This window comes from Apium graveolens, chromosome 2 (assembly GCF_009905375.1).
Source record: "Apium graveolens cultivar Ventura chromosome 2, ASM990537v1, whole genome shotgun sequence".
In the NCBI taxonomy this organism is placed as follows: domain Eukaryota; kingdom Viridiplantae; phylum Streptophyta; class Magnoliopsida; order Apiales; family Apiaceae; genus Apium; species Apium graveolens.
The window spans coordinates 78,866,090-78,882,226 of NC_133648.1; positions in this window are offsets into that span (position 1 = coordinate 78,866,090).

The following is a 16,137-nucleotide window of genomic DNA, read 5'->3' on the forward strand; positions in this document are numbered from 1 at the left end:
TACTTAATCATTTTTGTGGCTGTTTTAATCTTCATCAGTTCATTTTCTTTCAAAATTTCAACAGTCTCCTTCTTTCTCTCTCTCTCTCTCTTCGAACAGCTACTCCCAATTCGCCATTTGATCTTCCTTGCTCGAGTTTTTACTCAGCATACAAAAATCATCACTCCTGTGATATATACATACAAGTATATACATACAGAAGTGCTGTTGGATTTTTGTTAAAAAAAATCAGTTTCTGTTTGTTGATTTTGGGTATTTTATTTTATTTATTTTATTTTTAATTTCTGATTTGTGTCTTTTGGCTTGTCAAATCTGCGTTTGTGAGTTAAGAATTTTAACGAGATACATTTCTGTCTAAATTTTTTTGATTATAATTAATTTGATTCGAATTATTAAATTAATTTAATTAATTCGAATTTTCTTAATAGTATTCTTAAAATTCTGAAAGTGTGTGTCTTATTATTATTTTAAATGGCTCTCAATTTCCAAATTGTCGCGCATAATCAGGTTGGTTATTTTAATCCAGAAAAATGTGATGTAGAAAAATTTAAGCCGTGGATTAGATTTTTAAATGACCATTCGATTGTTAGCTCTGCTATTAAATCAAATGTGATTTTAAATATCGATCTGCTAAGACTGATTTGCACAACCTCTACTGTGGCCGATGATTCAAAATCTTTTTCATTCACCGTGGCAAACACACAGTATGTAGTTGATGAATCAGTCATCAATCGGGTGTTAAATTTTCCATTGGACAATTTCTGTAATTTACCCTCTGAAAATGATATCACAAACTTTTTCCATGCTATTCACTATCAGGGGGTGATCAATTTAACCAAACTTTCAAAATCCAATTTGGTGTCTGAATGGGATATTTTCTTCGATACACTTTCTAAAGTGTTTGCCAACTGCACTAAATCCAACTTTCACAACATCACTTCCACTCTGCAGTATATTGGTCTTGCGGTTGTTTTCAATCAAAGGATCAATTTTGGCAAACTACTTTTTCCCATTCTCTTGAGACGTCTCACTACTGCTTTACGTGATCATTCTACAAATCGTAGGGTATCATGTTACTATGCTCGTTTCCTCTTGCTTATAGCAGATCATCTTCTCACACCTGAACACAAAGCCCTTTTTGCTAACTCTGCAGTAACCGAACCCCCTCCAGTTAGCAAAAAGATTTACACCCGCCAAGACACAACCTTTAAATTCATGCAAGTTCCAGTACTTGTATCTGCTTTCATGGCCACTTATATTCCTTTACCTATTTTCAATCTTCCCGGTCATGAACAGCAACCTCAACCTCCAGTGGTTCAAGCCACCCAGGCTCCTCCAACATCAGATGATCTTCCTTTACAGGTAGTAATTCCTCACTCTCACTCCATTCCTACTTCTGTTGAAAGACCCCCAGTGGTTGATAGGGCTGACCATGAAGTTGTAGAACCACAGCTTCAATCCCAGGTCATAGAGCCAAACACAGAGTCACATTCTATCTCAACCTCTCCCCCACTGTCTAAAATGTTACCCAGAAGGTTAATAGGAAGTAGTGCATTGTTAAATGTGAGTGAACCCTCAGCTCTGCCTCCTCCAAAGAAAAGAAGAACTTATACTGAGGCATCTGAAAGCCCATCTTTGTCCTCCCAACAGGACATGGACTTTGAAATGGCCAATGAACAGTTACTAGAGACATTCTCTCAACAGGATGAATCTATTGAAATTCGCCATAGGGCCCTGGCATCTTGTACTGAGTCAAGCACAATTCCATTACTCACAATGGAACCATACATACCCACAGATGATACTCAGGACACAGAGCGAGGAGTGCACATAGAGTCTGTTATAGTGCCTGCCATAATTACGGCAGAAGAGCAGTCACATGCTTCTGAGGGAAAATCTGACTCTCAGCCACCCTTAATAGAGTCATTTTTCTCCCCTCCCTAGATCAAACACCTCTGTCTCCCTCACGGGATTCTCCACTCGCAGATTTATCTGGAGAAAGTGGAGGGCAACTCGGTCAATCTATCCCTGAAGCAATTCAGACATCTATTTCACATGAAATTATAGGTTTGACTGAGGATCGGGACTCGCGAATTCCCATTGCACCATCACTGACCTCTCTTGAAGAGGCTAGGGTGATTTTAACTGCAGGTACAGAAGAACAGCAACAGGAAGACTCCTCACGAGCAATTATATTGAGAAAACACAAGCACGTGAGGTGAGTGAACCAAACACGAGTGAAATTCAGGTGAGAGCACACACAGACACTGATACTGTAAACCTGTTAGCTCAAATTGCTGCTCTAAAAGAAGAACTTGCTAAAAGCCAAGATGAAGCTCAAGCATTCAAAGCACAAGTGGTTGAACGGTCTTCTTCTTCCACCTCTGTCAACAATCAAGCTGGCACTCATAAGGAATGATATCTCAGATCTCAAGAACACTGTCACACCAAAGCTCAATTCCATTCAGGAAACTCCAACTTTATCAGCTGATGACATTTCTGACTTCTGCTCTCTACATACAAGGATGACTTCTCTTGAAGATTTGGTTGAAATGAATCATTCACTGGATTCCTCTAGATTTCTGAAGATAGAGATAGGTATGGAACATCTGAATGAAGGTATGAAGCACCTGTACTACATGATCAAAAATTCTCACTGTCTCAATGAAGAACAAAGGACTTACTTTGAAGGGCCGTCTGGTGGAGGCTCAGGCTCGGGAGGTGATGGAGGTCATGGAGGATCTAAGGGAAAGTCAGTAGAGGATCCCTCAACTAAGGGGGAGAAGAAAGGGAGTAGTGGAAAGGGGAAAGAAAAAGATACCTCTGCTGGGGACAAAGGAAAGGCTGATGATGTCTATTACAGTGGAGAACAGGATGACTTTGATATTTTTGACATTCCCACTGAACCAGTCTTGGAAGATAAAGATGGTTTATTTGAAGCTGAAGAGGAAAGTGATTTTGGAGAATGGGAAGAGGAAGCTACAGTGGATCCTATCTTTGAGAAAGAGTTTCAGCAGCAGCAGTCAGAGATGAAAAGAAAAGAAGCTAACTCAAAAAGGTCTCCCAGATCATTGACATGAGGAAAGACATACAAAGAACAGAAACTCTTCAAAGGCAACGTCTTCATGACATTAAGGCTCAAGAAAGGAGAAGAGATGTCAGACTGAAGATTGGTGAAAAATGGGATGAAGCTAGGAGAGTACTTGATATGCCTCAGCTGAGCACTAACAATGATAGACAGTTCCTACATCATCTTGACAAGCTGGAAATCTCAAATCCTAACAATGACATGTACATGAATGCTATCAAGACTGAAATCTCAAGGATCACAGCTGCTTTTGATAGATCCCTAAATGAGATGAGCATTTTTGTATATTGTCAGAGTGAAGGATCTTTCAAGGTGTCACTTCATCTGTTTGAGAATCGTTCTTTGTCAGAGATTTGGGTTCTTCTCAACAAGGTAAAAAGAAGCTCAGAATTGAATGAAGTTCTTCGAGAAAGGATTAAAGAGTTTGCCAACAGGGCTAGTCCTCAAGTGGTCAACAATCCTCATCAGGTGAGATTCTTTAAGTCTGATTGTCTTCAAATCTGTCAGCTAGATGTACAATCTCTTAAAGACTACTCAGCTAAGCATCTGGTCTGGATGGAACATCATTTAAGAACTGCTGGATACTCATCCATGTTGAAGACTCAAGCTGCTGATTTGATTCAAGCTTATTGTGAAAAGAATATTAAAAGGTACAATCGGATCAAGAATAAGCTGAAGTCAGTTGGAGTTCAACCAGTCAGACCAGCAAGCTTCACTTCAGAAAAGGATCGTGTCTTTGACAAAGAGTTGATTCAAGATTTAGAAGAAGGTGAAGTCAGAAGAGAAGACAACTGAAGTCAATTAGCTCAAAACTCAATGTAATATGATTAGAGCTTTATGAATCAAGATAGTCTAATGCAGTTATATGTTCAGGCTAGAGGAATATCTATCTTGTATTCACTTGTAAATTTCTTTTGGAATCTGGAAAATGTTAAATATAATCCAGAACTTTTCTGCTATTTACTTTGCATTACTGTTTATATCTTTTTCTTATTTGTTAGTTGAGTTATCCTCTAGGTATTTATTGTTATTGTCTAACAAGCAAATAGGGGGAGATTGAAAGGCATATGGCATAGCCTATTTGTATATTCGAGGATATAACTCAACTCAAATAAGAATGTAATAAGTAAATAGTGGATCTATCGTCAGAGAGATCTCACAAAGTAACATCTGTCAAAGGGTTAAGAAACATTATTCATCTACAGACTTGAAGACTTAATTCACTGGAAGAAGCTCAAGAAATTGATCAAGCCTCAGTGATATAAATCAAGATTGTGGATTTAATCAAGTGGCAGAGATCTCGTCAGGGTATCAATTAATTACAAGGATTTAATCTGAAGAAAATCAAGAGTATCAAGGTCAAGGCTTGAAGAAACGTCATGGAAGTTAGTCACTCATGAACCAGACAGTACATCGAGTGTCAACATTGAAGTGGTGGAATTGATTCATAATTGACAGTAATTTTCAGAAGATTTTCAGAAGAATGGTTGTTGCTCAAGACTAGTATTAATTCTCTATTATTTAATTAAGTCAAATAATTTAATTAAGAAAATAAATTATATCTGCAAAGATTAATTTATTGATTAATTGAATTAATTGATTAATTAATTCAGAATTAATATTAAGGATTTTCAGAATTATTATTAGATTAAAATCTATTAATAATTCAGTAAGACAATGTGATTTGAACTACTATGACAATCGGTATGACAATTGATAGTCATACCGAAAGTCTTGCTAATTCATTCTGATTGTCTTGCTAGCTATTTGATTGTCTTGCTAGTTCAAGAGGATAGTCTCACCGAAAGTCCTACCAGTTCAAATGGATTGTCATACCAGTTCATTTGATTGTCTTGCCGAAAGTCTTGCTGAGTAAACTGGATTGTTCTGTTTACTTAAACAACAAAAACACAGCAGAAGACATTCATGCAATAATTCAACAAAAAACACAAGTCAAGAACACAGCAGAAAACAAAGGCACAACATTTTATTTTTCATCTGCTTTATTCAAGATCAAAATTCTAGATTGAAAAGTTAAATCCAATCCACTAGAATTATTTATCTTGTTCTTGTGTATCAATCTAGCGGATTAAAATCCCTAGAACTTAATCTCAAATCGCATTTAGCATTTGATCTTTTAATTGCAAAAATAGAAAAAGTTCATGTCGAATTTATTCTAGATTTGTAATAATTGATTTGAGATTAATCCCTTGTAACCGATACCGTAGTTGTAACACCTTTCAAGTTTAATAAAAGTTTTAATTAACTTGAATTTTGTTTCACATTTTTATTCCGCATTTTATTCGATTAAACGGTATTGTTTGCATTCAACCCCCCCTTCTACAAACAAATTGGGACCTAACACTTTTCTCAAATATTTTCAACTCCTTGGTCTTTCTAATAGCACTTTCTTCACTTTCAGCCTTATCCCTTGCTCTTCTTTCTTCTCTGTCTCTCAGTCTTGTAGCCATTTCTACCTTTCTCAATTTTATGTGTGAGTCATTCCTATTCATCAGACTAATCACCCTTTCAAGTTCCACTGTTGAGTAATTTTCAATCACTTCTTCGTTGAGTAGGTTGAATGAGCCATCTTTGAAGTAGATTTTCACATCTCCCAAATTATCCAAAAAAGCTTTGTTTGTGAGTTCAGCTTGTTGCTCATTGTAATCATCTTCTGAGATTTCTTCTAAGATTGGTAAAAAGTCATTTTGATTAAAGCAATCTCATATCTAGACCCAACAATTTTTTTGGAAACGACACAACTTACACGACACGAAATGACACGAAAATTTAGTATTTGTGTTTGCCCTTTTAGTACACGACATGAAAGTACACGAACACGAAAGTACACAATCTAGATTTAGTGTCAGTTTCGTGTTTAACCTTCGAATACACAACACGACACGAAGTATACGACATAAATAAATATTATAATAAAATTTTAATATTTATTATAATTATATGTAGAGTTATAATAAATGTATGCATATTTATTTTTAAAATATTATTTGATTTCATTATATTGTATAGAATTGAGATCTGAATATATATTTTTCATATATTTTATAATTTTTTACCTAAAAATCTTATATTTTAATTTATATTAATATTAAATTTAATATATATTAATATTCAATTAACACAACATACACGACACGAAACGACACGAAATGAAAGTACACGAACACGAATGTACACGAATGCTAAACATGTCGGTTTTGTGTTTGGCATTCAAGTACACGAAATGCGAAATATACGACACGAAAGTATACGACACGAACGAATAGCCAGGTCTACTCATATCCCATTTCAGCCTTATTTTTCTTCAGTTTTCTTCCAATGGACTTGAAGTGTTTTTGACTGGTGGCTTGAATGTTGGAGGTTTGGCTATTTTCTTCAAAGAAGTTTGATTGGCCAGGACAAGTATTTTTAGTAGATAATTTGATGTGAGTTTGTAGAGGTGTTTAGCCTTGGTAGTTTGAGTGTTTTGAGTTTTTGATTGGCTAGAGACTTGGTCTGAGATTTGTAGAGTTGTAGATTTTTGGCTTACTAGTATTTTCTTGTTGTCCTTTCCACTATGTTGCTCTTCTTTTTGATTTCATCCTTATCTCTCCCTTTCTTTTCATCTTTTCTACTTTTCTCATCCTTATCACTATCATTGCTTTTGCTGCATTGAATTGAATTTGAGCCAAAAGATTTTTGTTCACCCTTATTTTTCTCATCATCATCCTTCTCATTGATAGCAGTCTTTGGTAGCATCCTCTTAGCATCTCTTAGATATCTTCCAAAGATGATGATCATTTCAAAATCTTTAACGATTTTAATCTTCTTCATCTTTAGATCTGACTTTATCACCATCATTAGCTTTTTTTCTTCATGAAATAGTGCTTCGGGATTAGAAAGTGTTTGCACTTCTTGGTAGGTTAAAGATAGGCTTATGAAAGGCTCTTTATTGCCCTACTTTGAGTTCCCTTAGCAATTGAGTGTCTTCTAGTGTTGGTGAGACTGCGTAGCTGTATGAACAGTTACGTGATAACTCAACATGAGAACAGGACAAGTTAATAATACTACAACTACATAAGAAATCAGAAGAAATTAAGACAAGGCAAACACAAAAAAAATGTTAAAAGAAGGCTTGAAGTCTGTTTACAGGTCACTGAAAGAAGTTAATTAATATGATCATGCCTCAGTGAAGAATAAAGGTTAAAGACTTTCAGGGATTCAGAAATGATGGAGATACAGTGTATAAGTGCTACCAGAAGATTTCAGTGTATTGACATTGATTGGAGATATACACTGTTCGAAGCATAGGAATCTGAAGAATTGAAGACATGGTAAAGACAGAAGTTAAAGAAGATAGATGCAATCTTGAAGTTATACTCACTGAAAGGAGTTCATTTATATGTTCAAGCGTCAGTAAAGAACAGTGAATGAAGTATTCAAGATTTTAGTAGCAATGAAGACTTTGTCTAAAGTACTAAAAAGGATTCCAGTGAAAGTACAATTGTTTATTGACAGTCAGTGTTCGAAGCGATGAAGTTGTTGCAAGCTTAACAATATAATCGAGGATATAATACGAAGACCTGAATCGAAGCTAGTAATCTGTGAACCAGACCAGTTGCACTAGGCATCGGTAATTTGTGAAAGGAATCTGAGTATTATCATTATTAAGTGAGGATTCGTAACTGAAGATGAAGGTTATATGGTTTATACGAAGACTCAAAGAGAAGACTTGAAGACGGGAAAGTTTAAGGGTTAAAGCGATCTACAAAAACTAAGTCAAAGTGATCACTACCTTGTAGTAGGAGTCACCCTGATCAGTGTATCGGATATCAGAAGCAATATCCTGGAAATATAGTTCAATATTTAAGTACAGGAACTGATCTTGACTTGGTACGAGCCTCAGGGAATAAACAGGGGGGAAAAGAAAATTTTAAGTGCAAATCTCTCCCTCTAGTAACAAGAAACTTGTTATGCTGAAAATGACTAAGGCGAAATCTCCTAAGCTTCCAAGTCGTAAGTAACTCTCAGCAATAAAATTCATTGTTTTCATTCGTTTGATTTATGTGGTAAACAAATGACCATGCAATTTATTTTTGAATATAAGCCTACACTACATTAGCAGATCATTCAACAATGCAATTGTAATTGTTCTATTCATCTTCTCTTTCACGAGAGTTGATGAAAACAAGAAACAAAGAGATGTACAGAGAAGCTCAGCACCTTGAATATCTGTTTAACTTCTCACAGGAGAATGTTATAATGTCCGGTTTAACTCTTGTATGTTTATAGGGGCATTATAATCATTATCCGGTAATTAGATCCTTAGGCATACAAAAGCTAGATCATTGTATATGATTTAATTTGTAATATCTTTGTAGAAGCAAGAACTGTTGTTCTTGGATTGTAGCCGATTAATTTATTTACCGGAGTGTAGCAACACCCCCGAGGATTTATATATGAATATATACTTTCCCGAATATCTTGTGTTCATCGTTTTATTGTTCCAATCACTATTCACCTCAAGAATACGGAACCACTAACCGAACACTAAATTTTATATTCGTAAAAGATTTGAAAGATTTTTTTAATTTAATGAGTATCATATTGAACCCCCCCTTCTACGATACTTCAGGACCTAACAATTGGTATCAGAGCTTGTTGATCTATATAGAGATCAGATCCTGTGTGTCATCCCAAACAGTCAAGTTCTCATATTTTTAGATTTTTTAATTTTTAAAAATTATCAACACTTGAGATTTTTGAATTTTAAATAATTTGGACTTATTCCCGAAATATTTCTAACTCTCAAAAATTTTAAAATTTGTGGAGTTATATTTCAAGCCAAAGATTCTCAAAGGATTGGTAGACTCAAGATTTCTCTGAGCGTTAAAGATGATTTTAATATTTTGAAGAAAATGAAGACCATGTGCTATTCCGACGAAAAATTCCCGAACACGGATTTTGAAGATAATGGTTTTCTTACTCCAGTAAAACTGATTTCAAGACCTACAGAAGAAAATTGTGGAACTTCCTCAAAGGCTTACTTCATAGAATATCACTGGATTTTCAGATGCATGAAAGAAATGAAATTTCTACGGGTACAATTTTTCTCAAAGATTTTAAGACAACTCTAATGATTCCAGATTATACAGTCACATAGTGGTTTGTACCAATGCTACATTTATCTATGAATCAATGAGATCATAAATAAAAGAATTGAGGAGGTTAGAGAGAATAGTGGAGACATACAAACATCTCAGTTGCAGACATTAACGTTGGAACCTCAGGACAGAAAGTAAGAGTTACTGCTAGTTGAATAAGAGGAAGCTCATGTTGATGTACGTGACTTGTACACTTTAAGAATACTTGAGGGACTGGATGTCAGGGCAGTGTTTCACATGTCAGGGAAGTTTAGTACCATCAAATTCCCAAGGAGTACATAAGCTATATCCAAGGATCGAGCCTATCTATTCTGAAGCAGAGACTTTTACAGATTCAGTTCATGAGGTAATTACAAGGCTGATATTGGGACATTAACAAGATTTGATAGCTACATGTATGACAATCAATATGTTAGGTCACACACTGTAAAAGGGGGGTTGAATACAGTGTATACTACAATCAAATCGAATTAAGAACTTAAGTATGAAACATAGAATAATCTTATTAATAAAACAGTATTACAATGGAACCATCCTCTCTCAGTGATAAACAAATATCACGAGAGCTGCTAGGGTTACAATGAATAATATTCTCGATTAAGATAACACTTATAGTGTAAACCCTATGTTGTGTTTATATAGACACACAGTTACAAGATAATCTTCTAATTGATATCGAACATAAGTCTGCATCCTAAAATATATCAACCAGTTATCTTTTCCTCCAAGTATTCTATTCTTCATAGAATTCTTCTCCATGCATATCTCTTCTTGTGTTTGCCTTAATCTTCTTTCCTTCAATCAGCCGCCTTCCTTATCTGAACGTCTTCTTAAGTCCTGATATTATCTCCTGATAAATATCTTCTGATATTTAAGTTCTGATAACTTAAGTTCTGATATCTTAAGTTATGACTTCAGTATAAGTACTGATATTCAGTTAAGTCCTGATTTGTCCTGTTAGTTAAGATCTGAAAACTAAACACAAATTATCATTAGACATGATATCACAAATATATCTAACAATCTCCCCCAACTTGTAAATTAGCATAATATACAAGTTCAATAGATATTTGATGATGTCAAAAACATTAAGTACAAATACATATGAGAATATGACTAAGCAACTACAACTCACAGTCCTTGTAGCTTTTACCATCCTTAAAGTCTGATATCAGCTTTAACCTGTATATACTTCAAAATTTATCAGTTGTAGTTCTTGACTTGGCTTCAGTGTGTAATCTATTTAATGTCACGAGTTGTTCTGAGGTAGTTCTTCAACAGACTTCTCTCAGCATATTCAAGTTCATTCTGCATCCTCCTTTTTGCATCTTTAAGTTCAACTGTATCTTCACCTGTTTGAAAGATAGCAGCCCTGAGATCATTTATTTTTGCTTTCCTTATATCCTGATCCAGTCTGATGACATAGGCTTTATCAGACTCTAGATTGAATTCAAGACCTTTAATACCAAGAAATGTAGTGATAATTTTGGCGGTATTAGGCTTCATCTCAACTATATCACCATTGTGAGCTTTGTACTTATGATAGTATGGTCTGTCAGACTTTACAGAGTAAAGTTTCTTCTGCCTTTGAATATCAGATTTTAAGTAACTGGCAGCACCATCTGTTGATCTGTTTTTCACTTGAAGTAGAAATAGCACATGTTGCAATTCTTCAAAGTACTTTAAATGAATAGCATTCTTTCTAATCTGGAATACTCTCCCATCTGTCATGAAATATAGCATGATATCTTCTTTTAATACAGAGTGATAAACCATTTGTACAGACTCCAGTTGATTCAATCTTTTAGGAGTTGTTCCTACTCCTGGTTCACTCAAAGAAGTTGGATCAGAGGTAGTATTATTTACTCTCTTTTCTTTAGAACTACCCAATCCTGATTTCTCTCTAGCTTCCTTTCCTCGAATAACTCTTGCTTCAAAACCACTTGATGTAGTCTTCAAAATTTGAGTAGATTGTTGAGTTTAGTAAACCCAGGTAGTAGAATTTTTAAAGGTGTAACATGAGCAATGTTAGAGGTTTCCTTTTCTTTATCTTCTGATATCAAGTCAACTTGAGCTCTGTCAGAGGTTGCTTGCTTCATTGTAACATCAGAATTTACAAAGTCCTGATCTTGAACAACATGAGCTATGTCAGAGGTTGTTTGAATATTATTCTTCTTCAAAATCAGACTAGTATCTTCATCAGATTTTGCTTCCAGATCCATGATTGGCATATATACCTTTACAGGTTCATCAATTTTTGCTTTACCTTTGGATCTAGGATCAACTTCCACCTATGATTTGGCTTTGGATTCAGATTTGATTGCCTCAGAGTTTGTCTTCTCTTTAATCACAATGCCCTTAGGCTTAGGTGGTTTCTTTGCAATAACTTGAGTTTTAGACTTTGACTTGACATTTTCTGCTTTAAGTCTGGCTTCTTCTTCCTTCATACTTTCAAAGTCCATTCCTGGATTGTCTTTGAGAAATAGTCTTTTAAAAATTTCTTCATCCAGCTTCTGTAACTTGGGGTCTTGATAGTAGACTGATGTTTCCTTCCCCTTAAGCTTCAGTGTCTACATAAAATTCTGTAATTCTTGACTTTCACCCTGTATCAGAACATCAGGCTTAGTCAGGAATTGCTTATCAGAAATTTTTCTTCTATCAGCATCAGAGCTTGATCTCTGTGTAGAAGTTCCTGCTTTCCTGAATGAAGAGCCTTTGCCTTGACCATGACCTCTACCCCTTTCAGAGTTTCCCTGGTCTTCATTATCATCATCCTTACTCTTCAATGGTTGATCAATTTTGCATTTGGACATAATCACTTTCTCCCCCTTTTTGGCATCATCAGGTAATAAGAGAGAGAGAGAGAGAGAGAAGTAATTCCACTGAAGATTGGATTTCATTTAGTTGAACTTGTTGAGAAGCTTGATTCTTTAGTACTTCATCAATCTGAGCTTGTTGTTTCTCCTGAGCTTTCTCAATAGCCTCAACTCTGTTGAAGATAGGCTTGAAAAACCTGTTCTTATCTAGTTTAACATTCATGTCTTGCTGAATCAGAGTTTCTTGAATTTTGTTCACCTTGGCTTGAGTTATTGAGTGTTGACCTTAAAGGTGCCTTGTACTCAATGCAGTAACTCTGAGCTGTGCTTTGAAATCATCATTGACCAGCATCTCATCAGCTTTAGCCAGGTGCTCAGCAAGAATATTTGCAGTAGGAACAAAATCAACTTTGTTCCACTCCTTGATCCATTCTTGTCCTCTTGGAGTTTCACTCCAAGGTACTGGTGCATCCCCTCTTACAAACTTTTTAATCAAATCAGCTTTATTAACAGCTGGTAGAGGTGCATTACCTGAAGGACCAGCTGCATCAGCATTTTCATTTATAGCAGCTTCACCAGTAGTGTCAACATTTGCAGCATCAGAACTTACAGAGCCTGCAGAATCAGCTTCCTCTGATAAAATGATAGTGTGTGAGGCTATAGAGGTTTCAAAATCATTCTCTAAGTTCTGATCAACATCCAAATTCTGATGCTCACCTAATATCTGAGCTTCATCATCTAGATTCAGAAGAGGTGTTGTTGGAATATCTGCATTAAGATTAGCATCTAAAATTGGTGTTGTTGATGGAGTATGTTGAGGAATGGTTGGAGCTTCTAAGTACAGAATCTCAGGCACAACCAAGTTGTGAATATCTATTTCAGCTGTTGTACCTGGTTCTTCAGCATGTACTTGTTCAATGATAGGAGACACAGGAGGTGTAGGCACTCTGTCTTGAGCAGTGTCTTCAGCTTGAATTGGTGACAGTGGAGGTGCAGATGCAATGGCTTCAGCAAATTCTGGTTGTGTAGATGGAAGGGATTCAATCACAATTGGCTCCTTTGGGATCAGAAAAACCTGATCCCCTTCCTTAGCTGCTGCTTCCAAATCCTCTGAATCTGACTCAACTGTATCCCTGTTAGCTCTTTGTTTCTTCCATCTCTTCAAGGGTGGAGAGACGGTGGGAGCTTTGTCAGCAGAATTTATCTTTCTAAGCCTTTTGAGTGGCCTATAACTCCCAGTTTCTTGAACTTTCTGAGAAGAGACCTTCTCAGCTACTTTTGCAACAGGTTCTGATGTTTGAACCTGTGCCTCATCTTCTGATTCATCTCTCAGAATCATCCTCCTTCTCTTTTGTTGTGTTTGAGGTACAGTCTTTGTCCTCTTTGATTTAGAAGAAGAAGGCTTCACAGTAGGTGCTGATGATTGATTGGCATGATCTGATGTTTGTGGTTGTTGAGTGACAGGAGTAGGTATTGATGACTGTTGTGTGTTGGTGGGTTGGACATCAGGATATAGCAATGAATATGTAGCAACATCAGCATTTACAAGGGCTTGCTTTACTGATAAAGGAATGTTGAGGGGTCTCGAAACTCCCTTCTTGTTGTCAGTAGTGAAAAGATCAGTAAAAGCCCTTTTTGCTAGCCTAAAAGGTTCTATGAGTTCACCTGCTAGTTTTGGTTCATCTTCTGTACAGTAATTGTAAATTAACTGATAGAATCTAGCAAAGTAAACTACATTCCTGTCCTCTTTCATTCTATCTCCTATAAAATATAACACAGTCTTTGCATAATCAAAATGAGACTGGTTTAGGAGTGCATACCCAATTTGTTGTGTCAGAATAGGAATGGTATCAAAATTTGAGCATTTGTTGGCAAACGTCTTCGTGATGCAATCGAAGAAAAAGCTCCATTCCTTTCAAATATATGGGCGTTTGAGTTGACCCAACTTAGCCAAACTCCGTTCATACCCAAGATTAGCCATCATTTGTTGTAGCAAGGGCTCCTCCACAGCAAAACTGAATTGACAGGATTCAGGTAGGTGTAGAGCTTTACGAACTGCTCCTAGAGTAACAACATACTTAACCTTATTTGTTGTAAATACGATGCTTGGAGTCCCATGCTTACCACCATAATCATAATGTCCAGTACGCCAGAATGTCAGAACTTGAGTTCCGGATATACTGGATGGTTGTGTCAATGCGAACCCAATTTCACTATGAGATAAGAAATCCTGAATAAAATGAAATTCTGAAGGAGCTTCACTCTTAGTGAGAATGGAAGCATAGTTGTTGGGGACGAACTTTGCTCCATTAAAGATTATATCCTTGGGTGCCATTGAAAATAAGTGAGAAGTTGGAATGCCTGAAAAGTGTTTGATAAAATGTCTGTATAGAAAACCGCTAGAGAATGTGAGAAGATAAGAAAAAGAGAGAGAGTAAATATAATAGAAATGTAAATAAAAGATTTGAAAATCTTTTATCTCTTTTACTTAGACACCCCACGTTTCAACAGTTATTGAGAAGTGGAACAGACGTTACACCTGTCAGGCATGCAGCAGTTAAGACAGTAGTTAATGGGCACAGGAAATAAGTAATGATTACTATGCACATGCAGTTTTTTTTAAAAAAACTGTTCCCACTAAACAAATGATTATTACTGTCTTTATCTCACATAAACCAATATCCTGATAAAATATAACCGTTCAAGTATAGACTTAAAAATAAATCAAGGAAATTAATATTGCCACGTCAGCATCAGAACTTGATTATTATCAGAATTTAAAAGTCATCAGAATATGGCTTCTTTACTCAAAAAGTGAATGTTTATTTATGTAATTCTTCACACAAATACTGATATGGTTTCAACAGAACTTAATCATCAAAACTTCCATCAGAACTTGTCCTCAGAATTTATGCAACTGACACTTAAACTTTTCATCTAAAACAACATTGATCACCATAGTAATTTTCATCATTCATATGGAGTGTAAGTGTGTGCTTTAAGCTAAATATCAGACAAAGAGTAAAGTCTGATTCACTTCAGTACATCTTAGAAATAAGGCATAACTAAGAACTTTGCTCAAAATATGTCATTAGTCTGAAGTCTACTATAGAATGAGTTCATGCATGAGTCCACCTCAACTGTTTTGTGCTCATTTTATGCATCTTTTAAAAATCCTTTTTACAGTGGCTTCTCAGTGTAATTGAGTCACGACTACTTATTAGAATTTATGCTATTATCAGAGTACTTCTCCAGTAATCAGAAAATGTGAAAAGTCACCAAGAAAATTTTATTTTGCTTTTTTAATGCATATTACTTAATACCAACAATGCACTTGGATCTTCCCTTCTACATATATTTTTCTCTAGATCTCAAAGGAGTACTTGATATTTATTTCTTTTCTTTATTTTTTTTCTTTTGATAAGTGAGGCTTATCAGCACTTAGTGCATCCATAAGATTTACTAACATCAGAACTTAACAGATAAGAAGCATTATTCTAGTTTTTGACTTAGTAATAAGATACACAAAGTAAACCTAACCAAGCTCAATATCAGAATTTGCTTGTGTTAAAAGATTTCCACATAAACAATTACTTCAAACATGGGATCTTTAATATATTAAAGACTAATAGGTCAGCATCTAGCACAGTTATCCTCATTGGATTGAATAGTCAAATAAACATTCATATCACTATCAGAGTTTAGAAATTCACATCAGACAACAATCAGCACTTAGGTAAATTTCAATTTAAGCACAGATTACATAAAGAGAGTAATATCTGTAAATACTGATCATAAAGTCTGATATATCAGAACATAAACTAAACAGATTTAGAGAAAGAACCTGAAACCATTCCAAGTTCATTTACCAATCTTGTAAAAGTAGCTTCATATAGTAGTTTTGTGAAGATATCTGCTAGTTGTTGATCTGTTGGAACAAAATGCAATTCCACTGTACCTTCCATCACATGTTCCCTCATGAAGTGGTACCTTATGCTGATGTGCTTTGTCATAAAGTGTTGAACTGGATTACCTGTCATAGCAATAGCACTTTGATTATCACAGTAAA